We start from the raw sequence: 12611 nt of genomic DNA, 5'->3' as shown, positions 1-12611 counted from the left end.
CAAGGCAGTGGCTGCGCCACCCCTGATGACTCAGCCCATGGCCACACTGCCTGTGGGGGCTGAGGCAGTGGCCATGCCACCTCCGGGGCACCAGCCAGGTTGCACATCACCTGCAGGGGCCAAGGCAGTGGCCGCACCAACCCCAGAGGCCTAGGACACAGCCACACCACTAACAGGGGCCAAGTTAATGGCTACACCACCCTGGGGGCACCATCTGTGGGGGCTAAAGCAGCAGCTGTGCTGCCCCCGGGAACCCAATCAGGGGCCGCTCTGGCCTCAGAAGCCAAGGCCATGACCACTCTGCCACTGGATGCTAAGGAACCGGCCACGCCACCACTAGCCCAAGGGTCAGGAGGGAAACAGGAAGGGGGAGGGGAGAAGGGAACAGAGTCTATGTGTGAGAGAGAAGTGTGAGAGAGAAGTGGGGAGGAATCAAAGAGGAGGTTGGGAAATGGACAGGTAAGGGGGTGGGGTTAAGGGAAGGAAATCTGTCTCTCTGTGTGTTTGCAGGGGAGGGAGGGGGCCCTGACCAATGACCCCTGGAGCAGGTATGTGTTTCACATATCCTCTGGGAGTCAGATTGTCAGGCAGTTTTTTTTTTTTTCTGAGTTCAAACTGTCTGGTGTTAAACTCCTCAGTTTGATGATCCCAAAGTCTTCTCTTCTTCAGAGAGACATAGTTCGATTTACTTCCACCCAGGGGAGCTCTGTATATGATCATTAAATATGATCATTAATTATGTATAAAGGTGTGTGGTTGGGTTTTTTTAAAAAAATATTCCGAATGTATTAGTAAGTGTCCTTTTACTTTATGGTGCTTATTAGATTCCAGATAGATGCTTGTTGAAAAATGGTCCTGGTGTACACAACCAATAATAGGAAATTACAGGCCCAGGTAACGTGAAGGCACTTCATTTCAGTAAAAGAAAGTGTTATTACTGATATTTATAATATAGATGTGGGAAAACTGATTTTGTAACATTTTTGTCACCCACAGGATTTTATATCCCCTGGATAAAAAGAAGCTATATATTTATATTGTATTTATTACTGTGTGTTATTGTATTGGCCTCTTGTGGCGCAGAGTGGTAAGCCAGAAGACATGCAGTCTGAAGCTCTGCCCATGAGGCTGGGAGTTCAATCCCAGCAGCCGGCTCAAGGTTGACTCAGCCTTCCATCCTTCCAAGGTCGGTAAAATGAGTACCCAGGTTGCTGGGGGGTAAACGCTAATGACTGGGGAAGGCACTGGCAAACCTCCCCGTATTGAGTCTGCCATGAAAACGTTACAGGGCATCACCCCAAGAGTCAGACATGACTTGGTGCTTGCAAAGGGGATACCTTTACCTTTACCTTTATTGTATTGGCATGTGATGAAGACCTTATAGATTGAAACATGTTGAAGTTTGTTTGCACTCAGGGACCCTTTATGCCCGCAGCAGCCACGCTTGGCTGCTGCCAGGCACTGCGCCGGGGCAGGATGCCCTGGTGCTTCCCGTGTACTCACAGGGGAGGAATTCCAGCCGTCTACACTGAATTCGATTTCCACCTTGAATTTGGGTCGTAGATGGCATATTGCAAGCTCACACCCACACATCCCGGGCATCCTAGGGAACGCAGAAGTTTCCACATTCCCTTGTTGTGGGTGTTCCGGGGCACTGCACTGAGCAAGGGCTGAGGTGGTGGTCGCGAGATGCATAATCGGGGCTGCCCTGCTGCCGCCATCCCGGATTTCCAGTCCCGTGCATAATGGGTCATAGTGTGCATGTTTCACTGATATGTGTGTGACAAATAGGGATAATAAGTTTTCACTTTTTATGATTTTTAAATATCTTGGCCCTTGAATGCAGTTCCACTCATCCCTCAAGGTTAGGTTCAGAATGTGGTCCTGAGGGACTGCTGCTCTCTGCCACTTGGTCTTTGGCCCATGAGGTTCCCCAAGGTTCTGTCTTGCCCCCCATGCTTTTCAACATCCATATAAAGCTGCTAGGAAAGGTCATCTGGAGAACTGGGCTGCGCTGTCACCAATATGAAGATGACACTCAACTCTATGGCACTGTCAATAGATCCCAGGAAATATGAACAGGGAAATATGGGAAATATGGGAAATATGAAAAGGTATTTGCAGGAAGTTTTGGAATGGCTAAAGCTTAATCTCTACAAAATGGAGATGCTACTGGTGAGGGGAAGTTCTGACATAGGTGATGGGTTATCTCTTATGGTTCCACTCCTCTCAAAGCTTGGGGGTGCTCCTTGGCCTGGGCGTGCTCACAGCTTGAGGGTCCTCCTGGATCTGGCCTCTTGTTGAATGAACAGGGACAATAGTGGCTAATGGTAGTCTTCACCAGCTTCAGCTGGCAAGGCAGCTGAACCTCTTCCTACACAGAAAAGATCTGGCCACTTTGGTGCATGATCTGAAAACATCTAGATCGGATCGGATTGGATTAGATTGTGTTGTTTTGAAGCTAGACTTGGTAAAGAATGCTGACTGGAGTGGGCTGTAGGGATTGTATCACTCCAGTCTTGTTCCACTTCCACTGGTGTCCAATTTGCTTCTGGGGTGAATTCAAGGTGCTGGTACTGGCCTTGAAAGCCCTGTATGGCCTGGGACCAACACATGTTATGGACTACCTTCTCCCATGTGAACATATTCACTCAATGCCAATCCTCCTCAGAGCGCTTTGCTTGCCCCTGCTCTCTGAGTCTAGCCTAATGGCAAACCAGGGCAGAGTCTGCACTTTATTTATTCCATTGTCAATCCTGTTGAATTCTTCCTCTCCCCCCCCCCCTCATTGAAACAGGAAAGTGTTCTGCACATGGTTAGGGTAGCTCAGAAGGGGGGGGGGAGCCAAGCATCTTTCTTTCTTTTCTTGAAGGGTGGGGGGAGAGGAGCCAAGCAGGGAGCCTCTTTCTTTTCTTGGAGGGGGGGGGAGATGATCGAAAAAGACAGAGAAGGGAGAAAAAATCCAGGACCGACAGAAGTTGAGAGAAATGAGGGGCTTCTCCTTTAAGGCAACTTTGTCACATGACCACCTGTGGCCAATCATGGGTCCTCTACCACGGAGGAGAGCCCAGATACAAAACAGCCTTTAAATATTGAGGCTTAAAAACACTCTAAGATATCGCACAATAAAGGTAGGATCACTCCGGATCAATCCTTCTTGCTGCAGAAGGAAATTTTAAATCGCCCAAAATCCAAACGGAAATCGCATTCTGTGTAGAGGGCAGGGACTGAATTGATCTGGGGTTGGAATAAAAGCTCCATGCAGTTTACACCCAGGACAGGGACTTCTTAGGTGTGGTACCAACAACTTAGAACTCCCTCCCCAGGGAGATACACCTGTCCCACTTTATCAGTACTGTTTGCCATCAGGTAAAGACTGTTGTTTTCATATACCTCTAGTAGCAGGTATTGGCTCTCCTAGAGTTGTTTATTTGCATCTTTTTAACTGAATTTTATATATTTTACATATTTGCCATTTTGTGGACCCTGACTGGGTGGGGACACGCCAATGTTCTAAGTAAAATAAACAGCTGGTAACAAGTAGATAGTGGAACTATTTCAACACAACAAGGTAAGTCTCAGCCACCACACACTCACACACACACACACACACACACACACACACACACACACACAAGATGAATGTCTCTTGCAGCTAATCATGACAGTGTTGCAGTTTTAACCGGATGTGTTTCAATTAAGGCGTTTAGTGGTGGTTTCCAAAGTGTATGTGAATATTTTGTAAGCCCCCTTGGGCATTGAGAAGACAGGCTATACATAGTTTATAGGGATACCCTGGATCTTGTCAAAAATTAAAGATGTGATAAATATTCCAATTGTTTTCCCCTGCTGAGCAGAACAGTCCGCATCCCGAGCAGGATGAAACTGCTGCAATCTTAAACTGGGCAATGGGTCCTGTAAGGCCCTGCATGGCTCCAGACTGCTGCTGAGTGATGCTTCCTGGGTTCACGAGTAGCCGTTCACACATGCCGCTTAGAGGGCACACTGGAAGCAAGTTCCTGATTTAGAAACCTTTGTGCGCATCCAGTGATCCAGAAAGTGGTTTTATAGCATCAAAATATCTGGGGGGATTTTTTTTTCACAGTCAGAGTAGTTCAGCAGCGGAATCGGCTGCCTTAGGAGGTGGTGAACTCCCCCTCACTGGCAGTCTTCAAGCAGCAGCTGGATAGATACTGCTTTAGGCCAGCCTTTCTCAACTTTTTTTTTTACTGTTGAGAACTCCCTGAAACATTCTTGAGGCTTCGAGAAACCCCAGAAATGGCATGATGGTGCAGAATATGGTTCGGAAGCAAAGCAGTGTATATACCCACCTGGGGCCCCTCCCCTCTCACCTCCTCTAGACCCATCATTGGCCATTTTGGGAGGGAGTGGGTGGATGGGTTGACATGACCATATATGGCCATATCATCCTATACCTGTTTAACATTTTTTTTTAAATTAAAAATGAATTAACCCCCACCCATTTGGGAAACCATCAAGGTACCCCAGGGTTTCATGAACCCCTGTTTGAGAAAACCTGGTTTGGGCCGATCCTGTACTGAGCAGGGGATTGGACTAGATATCCTATTTGGCCCCTTCCACCTCTAGGATTCTATGTAACATTTTATCCCGGCAGAGTTCCTGTCTAGGAGACCAACTGACTATTCGTTGTATCCAAAGAAAATTGCCTAATCTTTGAGTTTCTTCTGTCGGGAATGCCAAGTATGTTTTAATCATGACATCTTTTCTTCAGTCTGTTCTTGTGTGCAGCATGCACTGCTGCTATACAAGTGGAAGGGCTCACAGGGGGGATGCACGGAGACCGTCCATGCCAATTCTCTCTTTAAGATACTCAGCAAGGGGATGATATTAAGGTGCTTGAAACAAAAAAAGAAAGACAATAGCTTGCCTTTAAAGTTTGTTTTGGATAGAGTTTGGAGGACACCTAGGACTGTGTCACCTTCCTCTTGCAACGTAGTGCTCTTTTGCTTCACTTGAAGTGTCTTGCATGGTTTGCCCAAGCTGGAATCTCCAAATGTATGTCTAGCATTTGCGTGTGCTGGAATATACCAGCATCATGGAATCTTTGAAGACTTCAATGCCCCATTGACTTGCCAGCGGGCATTTGGGCTAACACAGCGGTCCCCAACCTTCTTGTAGTCGGGGACCGCCTCTGAGGGCGGGAGAGAGCCGGTGGCCTGGCCGCCGCCGCTGCTCGCAAACTCGTACGCGCAGTTGTCATGCATGCGTGTTTTCGCCACTAGGTGGTGCTAATGCGCATGCACAGAGCTGTCGCACGTGCACGTTTTTGCCAGCAGGGGGCGCAAACACACATGCGTGGCAGCTCCGCGTGTGCGCGTTTGCATCGCTGGCGTGCCGGCGGCCGTGCCTGCTTCTTCCCCCCCTCTCGCTGCGGGGGGGGGAGGAAGGCGCGGCCGCTGGTGGCCCGGTACCATGGCCTTGCGGCCCGGTACCGGGCCGCAGACCGGGGGTTGAGGACCCCTGGGCTAAAAGATGAAGCTCACACACAGGTTTTGGCAAAAGAACCACAGCTTTGTTAAACCTTAACATCCAAGTGTTGGCCGACAAGGGGATCGAGAACCTACTAACTTTTTGGGTCATCTGGCCCTTAAGTCTAATTCTAGCAGCACCCTGGGGAGCCTGTCAGAGTTCCCTGCTGGGCCCATGGGTCTCCTTGCCACTGGGTATTCTAACCAATGGGGTGAATTATGGAGTGCTTCAGGAGGCATAGACCTCCCTTAGTCCACCCCAGTTCACCTGGCTATATGAGTGCTTTTTTGGCCTTCCCAGCCAGGTCAGCCCTGCTCAAATCTGCCACCTCTTGAAGAGGCCCATTACCTGGGGAGTCCTTTGTCTCCCACTTGAACTCTCCCTCCCATGATCAGACTCCATCCCCTTGCCATCCCCACAGCTGTGACAATTTGTATATCAAATGCATCCAACCATTGTAACAAGTAACAATCTCCACATTATTTTAACGAAATGTTATCTCAGGGTGAGTGGGAAGCAACTTGGCTGCTGTAGAAGAAGAGGCCAGGCTCCACACATGTGGCACCTGTGCCCATGCCTCCTTCCCCTCTGATGTGGCATGTCCATGTTGCACACGCTTACCCCACCATCAATGGTCCTCCAAGGAGCACCCTCCTCTTCTGCCCATGCTGCCTCATCAATGGTGGCTACAAGGTAAGTCTCAGCCCCTCTTTACTGAAGCAATAGAAAGAGATACATTCAGTCATTGTAACCTGTAACGATTTGCACCAAAAAGAAACATCCTGTATTCTTGGTTAAGTCCCATCAATGATCTACTTGGGAAGATATGCTTAGCCTGAGTCTCTTAAAATGCAAGGCTGATTGATAATACAAGCTCTTCTCTCTCCAGAACAACGATTTAGAGTGCAAAGTTTCCCAGAGTTGAAAACCTCGATAGGGAAATAATTCAACTTATTAACACTCAGCCTCGCTCCTGCCAACAGTGGCATATTGCCTGCTGCTTTGGAGATGGCAGTCCACCAGGACAGAACATCAAGGACAGTCAATTTCAAACATGACAGCGGGTAACAATTTGTACCTGTTCTGCTACAAGCCGCTGGGATTGTCAATGGGAGACAATGGGAGTCTTCTGTGAGTGGGGACACAATCAGGTGCTTTATAACTCTTAGAAGCCAGGAAGTCCCTAGCTGTTTGTTCTCTCTGTAGCAGCTTCATGCCACCCACACATGCACTCTACCACTGCCAGCGTTAATCTGAGATGTTATTGGTGGCCCTATTCATTTTCACGCTCGTAAGGAATTCGTTGAGGTGTTAGCTCATTAAACAAACTGGAATTGAAGCCAGAATGTTCTCAAAGGTTTCCCATCCCCATCATATTATTGTTAGTGTAATATCTTTTCTGAGCTAATTTGCAATGAATAGAGGCCCTTGTGTGAGTATTGGTGGTGTGTGCACAAGCCCTCCACTGAGTTTGTGACAGGCTCTTGCTTACAAGTGGAGGATGGATTACTTGGCCACCATGGTTAGTACAATCATGATAAGCCATCTTTGAACAGCAAGTAAAATGTGGCTGAGAATTATCTCAGCCATTTGTTGATGCCCGCAGAGGGCTGGCTGGAGGTGCACATGGCCACCCCAGCAGCTTGTTCATAGCATGTGCTGCATGTATGTAGCATGCATGTATCAGTGGGTGAGGCAGGACCTGTGGTGCCCATAAAGGTGCCACATGCTCAGGTTCCAGGCCTCTTAGACCAGGATGCCAGGGAGAGCACCTTCCCACCCTCCCTGTGTGAATGTGAAAACAGCCTTGTACAGTCTCTGAGGTGGATGTTTTATGGTCAATAATTCATCATAGCTGCAGTTTTGCAAGGGATGGAGCTTTTTGGCAGGGAGTCTGGTGGGCAACTGGACTCCCTAGGGTTCGGGGCATCCATAAGAGGTGGCATGTAAATGAGCATGGATGATCTGGCAGGGAGCAAGAGGTTCATGGCCAGGCGGCCTGGGGATAACCAAATGACATGGGCAGCCATTGGCTCTCTAACATAGGTCACTTCCCATAGGGTAGACTTCAGAGGCAAGGGGATCTGCTCTCCTGGCTGAGAATGGTACAGGTCTCCCAGACGCCTGTGGACTCCACAGGTTTTGGTGCAGTCCACTGACTGCTAGGTCAGGCTCCTTCTCCCATGCTGTGCCAACCCTCCCATGGGGAGGTAATAAAGCTGTAGCCTTTTCTTATACCCAACATTGGTGTGTCACAACTTATTCCAGCCAAAATGCCCTCCTGCAAGTCAATACAGACAGAAGTGGTTTATGCAGCAAAAATTTTGATGCAGAGAGGGGTAGGCAAAGGGGACAAAGCTCCTTGGAGCCAAGTGTGATGGTTTCTATTGACAAAAGTAATGGGACAAACAATAATACAGTATTTTACCTCTGACTGTTAGGTCAGTGACATTCCCAGTCAAACAGGAGGCCTAGCTGCTTATCTAGTGCTTTGGCACTCATGGTTATTAATTAATTTTATCATCATTCAATATAACCTGCCAAATTATAGTTGCGTATTTATGCCAATGCCTTATATGCTTCAATAAGTGATAGATTCAAGTGGGTAGCCATGTTGGTCTGAAGCAGCACAACAGAAATAGAATCTAATAGCATCTTTAAGACCAACAACGATTTACTCAAGGCGTGAGCTTTCGAGTGCATGCACTCTTCAAGTGCATGCACTCAAAAGCTCATGCCAGGAATAAATCTTTGTTGGTCTTAAAGGTGCTAGTGGTTTTGTTGTTCTGGTTTTGTTGTCCAATAAGTGATGGTCTTGACCAACAATATTGGCGAATGGCACATGAATATTACAGTAGAAAAGAACAAAAGTCCAGTAGCACCTTAAAGACTAACAGCATTTTTGGCAGGTATGAGCTTTCATGAATCACAGATCACTTCTTCAGATACAACTAGGATCTGAAGTAATGTCTGTCCTGTGTTTCTGTATGTGAAGAAGTATCTGTATTATATCTGTCTCTGTCGAGGTGAGCTACAGCTCAGGAGCATTCCTCTCCTGCCACAGATTTTGTTAGTCTTTCAGGTGCTTTTGGATTCTTGCTATTTCCTGCTGCAACAGAAAGATCAGCACCAAAAATATTGGGTGGAGGATAGATAAAGGGGCTGTGGAGTTAGGATCTTTAGACTTAGCAAGAGCCTTGTGATGGTCAGTTTCCTATTCTTTCAATAAAGAGATCTGCTCTTTGGGTGTAATCCAGCGGTCCCCAACCTTCATTTGGTCAGGGACAGCCTCCGGTGGTGGGAGAGAGCCAGCGGCCCGGCTGCCGCAGTTGCTCAAAAACGTGCACGCGCGGAACTGCCGCGCATGCACGTTTTGGCCACCAGGTGGCGCTAACACGCATGCGCAGAGTTGCTGCACATGCACGTTTTGGCCACCAGGGGGCGCAAACGTGCATGCACGGCAGTTCCGCACGTGCGCGTTAGCGTCGCTGCTGCGCCGGCTGCCGCGCCGGCTGCCATGCCGGCTGCCGCGCCGGCCTCTTTCCCCCCCTCTTGCTGCAGGGGGGGAGGCAGGCGCGGCCGCTGACGGCCCGGGACGACGGCCTTTGTGGCCCGGTGTCGGGCCGCGGACCGGGGGTTGGGGACCCCTGGTGTAATCAACAGAACCTCACACTCAGAAGCGACAACTTAAAAACAAAGGTTGTATATGTGCTTAGGAGTGTGCCAATGAATGGTAAAGGCACTGTGCCTTTCTTTTTCACCCAAGAAAGTGGCACAAGTCATTTTGCACTCTCATGTCAGATGGGGTTCGCAGACGAAGAGATAGCAGGCATGGTGATCAGTGCTTCTGCTTCCCCATTTGGTATTTGCAGTTTCAAAACTTTTACTCTGACATCTCAAAAGGACAGGATGAAAGGAAGTTGCAGCAGCTGCTGAGAATTTTGCTTAGCAGAAGCGATGTCTAAAGCCAGATTTAACAAGACAACTGAATTTTATCCAAGACTAACCCATTATTCATGTTACTGCTAATCGAATTAAATGGAGGGTAGTATCAGCCAATTAAAATCTATGTAAAATGCAAATGCTATATGATAGCAGCATACGCTCGCCGATATTTATGCCTCATGAAATGAAGGCCTTAAAATGCCTATTAAAATACTACATAAGAAGTCAATTCATTGCTATGCCTAGATTTACATGCCTCTTTGAGCTTCTGACCTGGTTCCTCTGCCTTCCTCCCTGTAACTCTAACAACGACACTTATTCATATGGAGGTTCCAGGGTCAGAACGGATGAAACATTTTCCCCCATCTGATTATGTCCTAAAGGACCTTTCTCTAGAGCAAAGGTCCCCAACCTTTTTATCACCGGGGTCCACTCAATGCTTGACAATTTTACTGTGGCCCAGTGTGTGTGTGTGGGGGGGTAGTTTACTCCTCTACTCTCAACCACTGCCCTAACGCTCTCTGATCGCTATGGTAATGTTTAAACATCCCTTCAAAATAAGATACAGACATGCCACATCAATGAACATAAGGAACATTTTATTTTGTTGGAAATTTTAACTCATGACAATGACAAATCAATGGGAACCCTGAGCTTGTTTCTCTGCAACGAGATAGTTCCATCTGGGAGTGATGGGAGACAATGACACCCAAAGTGTGTTGTAAAGGGCCGGGGGGGGGGGGAGGCGTCCTTTGCGGCTCACCTCCAATTAGTCGACGGACCACATGTGGTCCGCAGCCCACAGGTTGGGGATCGCTACTCTAGAGGACAGCTGAGGACAAATGAAGACCTAGAATGATAAGTCAGATATTTCTTTGGATTTTCCAAAAGAGAAATAAATGCTTTCACATATATTTTCTGCTCAGTTAATTTCCCTGCTCCTCAATACAATCCACAAAACTATACTGGCAGTGCTCGGGTGCTCAGTTAAATGACTTCTACTGGGTGTGACTTGTCGAAGGAATATTTCTCATTTCAGATCATCCATTTAACATCAGGTAGAGGTAGGTAGCATTAGAGACAAGAGAAGGCAAGAGCTTTTAGTCACACAGCCCCACAACTGAACTGGGACTGTCCATGACCCACTACTTTTATAACTGCCATGAGACAGTAGGTCCGATAGGGGCAGTCTATAAATATGACCAATAAATAAAGAATTCAGACCTGAACCATGAGTCACAGGGCCATCCTAAGTAGAGTTGCATCCTTGAAATCCATGGGCAAGTCTATTTAGGAGTGTACTCCTTGTTTAGAAGTTCAATAACATTTTGTTCTTTAAAAATAATTTGTTCTTTAAAGCAGGGCTAGTCAACCTGAAGAGAGCCTCTTGCGGCGCAGAGTGGTAAGGCAGCGACATGTTGTCTGAAAGCTCTGCCCATGAGGCTGGGAGTTCAATCCCAGCAGCCGGCTCAAGGTCGACTCAGCCTTCCATCCTTCCGAGGTCGGTAAAATGAGTACCCAGCTTGCTGGGGGATAAACGGTAATGACTGGGGAAGGCACTGGCAAACCACCCCGTATTGAGTCTGCCATGAAAACGCTGGAGGGCGTCACCCCAAGGGTCAGACATGACCCAGTGCTTGCATAGGGGACACCTTTACCTTTAGTCAACCTGAGGTCCTCCAGATGTTCATGGACTACAATTCCCATGAGCCCCTGCCAGCATTTGACTACCCCTGCTTTAAACGATATGTCCATTAAAATATCACCTGTCCTTTTAAAAGAGAAGGACTGGCCCTCATTCTTGAATCTTTAATATCCGAAGGCTCGTGTTTTTTGAGGACACTTAGTTTCTATAATCTTTGGAAAGGAGGATTCAATAGGAAGCTATTGACAGTCAGTGTCATTGATGGATTAGCAAAAGGTTTTCAGGATCGAAAATCACTTCTGAAGGGAGATATTTTCCTCCTGCACAGAACTGCCAATGGATGGTCGTTGTGGGGAGTGGATTTGTGGCAACGTTTGCAACCAAGAAGCAAGTAGCAGAAATCACAGGCTTTCAGGGACTCCTAATGACAAATTTCTTAGTTGGAATCTGAGGGCTGCAGAAACAGTTCCTTACTTCCTTCAGCCTGTGGCTTCACAATAATCCATACCCCGCAGCAAACATAAAGAAGTAAACAATATATTGTAAGAGGTACTGCAGGTTCCTGATGATTTTCCTACACATACACACATCCATAGTTTGTTGGAAGTATTATTCTTTGAAGTTCAAAGTGTGTACAACATTTGACAGATGTTTGAGATTTGCAGGGACTGTTTCCACATGAGCAATATCCTTCGGATTTGCATTTTTAAGGGGTTGAATTTTGTCTGTTTCCGCACAAAAATGTGCTTCTTCAGGGGGAGATGGCAATTGCTACTTCGCTTGACCCACAGCAAAGGAATCCCCAGAAAGCCAGATTTCATCTTTTCAAATGGGATCTGTGGTCTAGTGTGGCACTGCCCAATGAGGGAATGTGTGCATTTGGGTTTTCCCCTTTTCTCATTGCTGTCTTCCCCCTCCCTTTTTAGTTTTGGGGGAGTGGTAGTGATGGAGCAGCATAGGCCTGCCCTGGCCCTGTTTTTGCAGCCTCCCTTTTGTGAAAAAGAGCAAACTGGTAGCCAGACCAGAGTGCTGTGCTAACACTTCCTGTGCTGGGGGACTGACCTGGTGATGTCACATCCAGTGGGAGTGTCTGGGTGATGTCACTTCTGACATAGCAGGAAGATATGGCCACATGACATCACTTCTGAGTTTTCTAAAAGCCTGAAGAATGTTTCAGGGGTTTCTCAATGATTAAAAGCCCTTTGGTAGTTATTTTATGCCATACTAGGGACCAAGCCCGTTGTACTTGTAAATACAACGGGTGCTAGGTGTGCTTTTGGGGCCAGGGAGAAGGCTAAAAGGTTTAGTGTCTGAGAGCAGAAGTAGTTTAGTGAGTACTTAAAAACCCTTTCAGCTGCTTCCTATTGTGATTGGTGTGTACCAGCTCAAAACAAAAGGCCTATTCAATCCAAATCCAGACTATGGACTCTAATATTAATAGTAATGGCCAACAAATCATTGTTGTTATTGTTATTGTTATTGCTATTGCTATTGCTATTGTTAATATCTA

Source organism: Paroedura picta, chromosome 9 (genome assembly GCF_049243985.1).
Source record: "Paroedura picta isolate Pp20150507F chromosome 9, Ppicta_v3.0, whole genome shotgun sequence".
NCBI lineage: Eukaryota > Metazoa > Chordata > Lepidosauria > Squamata > Gekkonidae > Paroedura > Paroedura picta.
The sequence above is the reverse complement of the archived record's forward strand: the minus strand, read 5'-3'. Positions refer to the sequence as shown.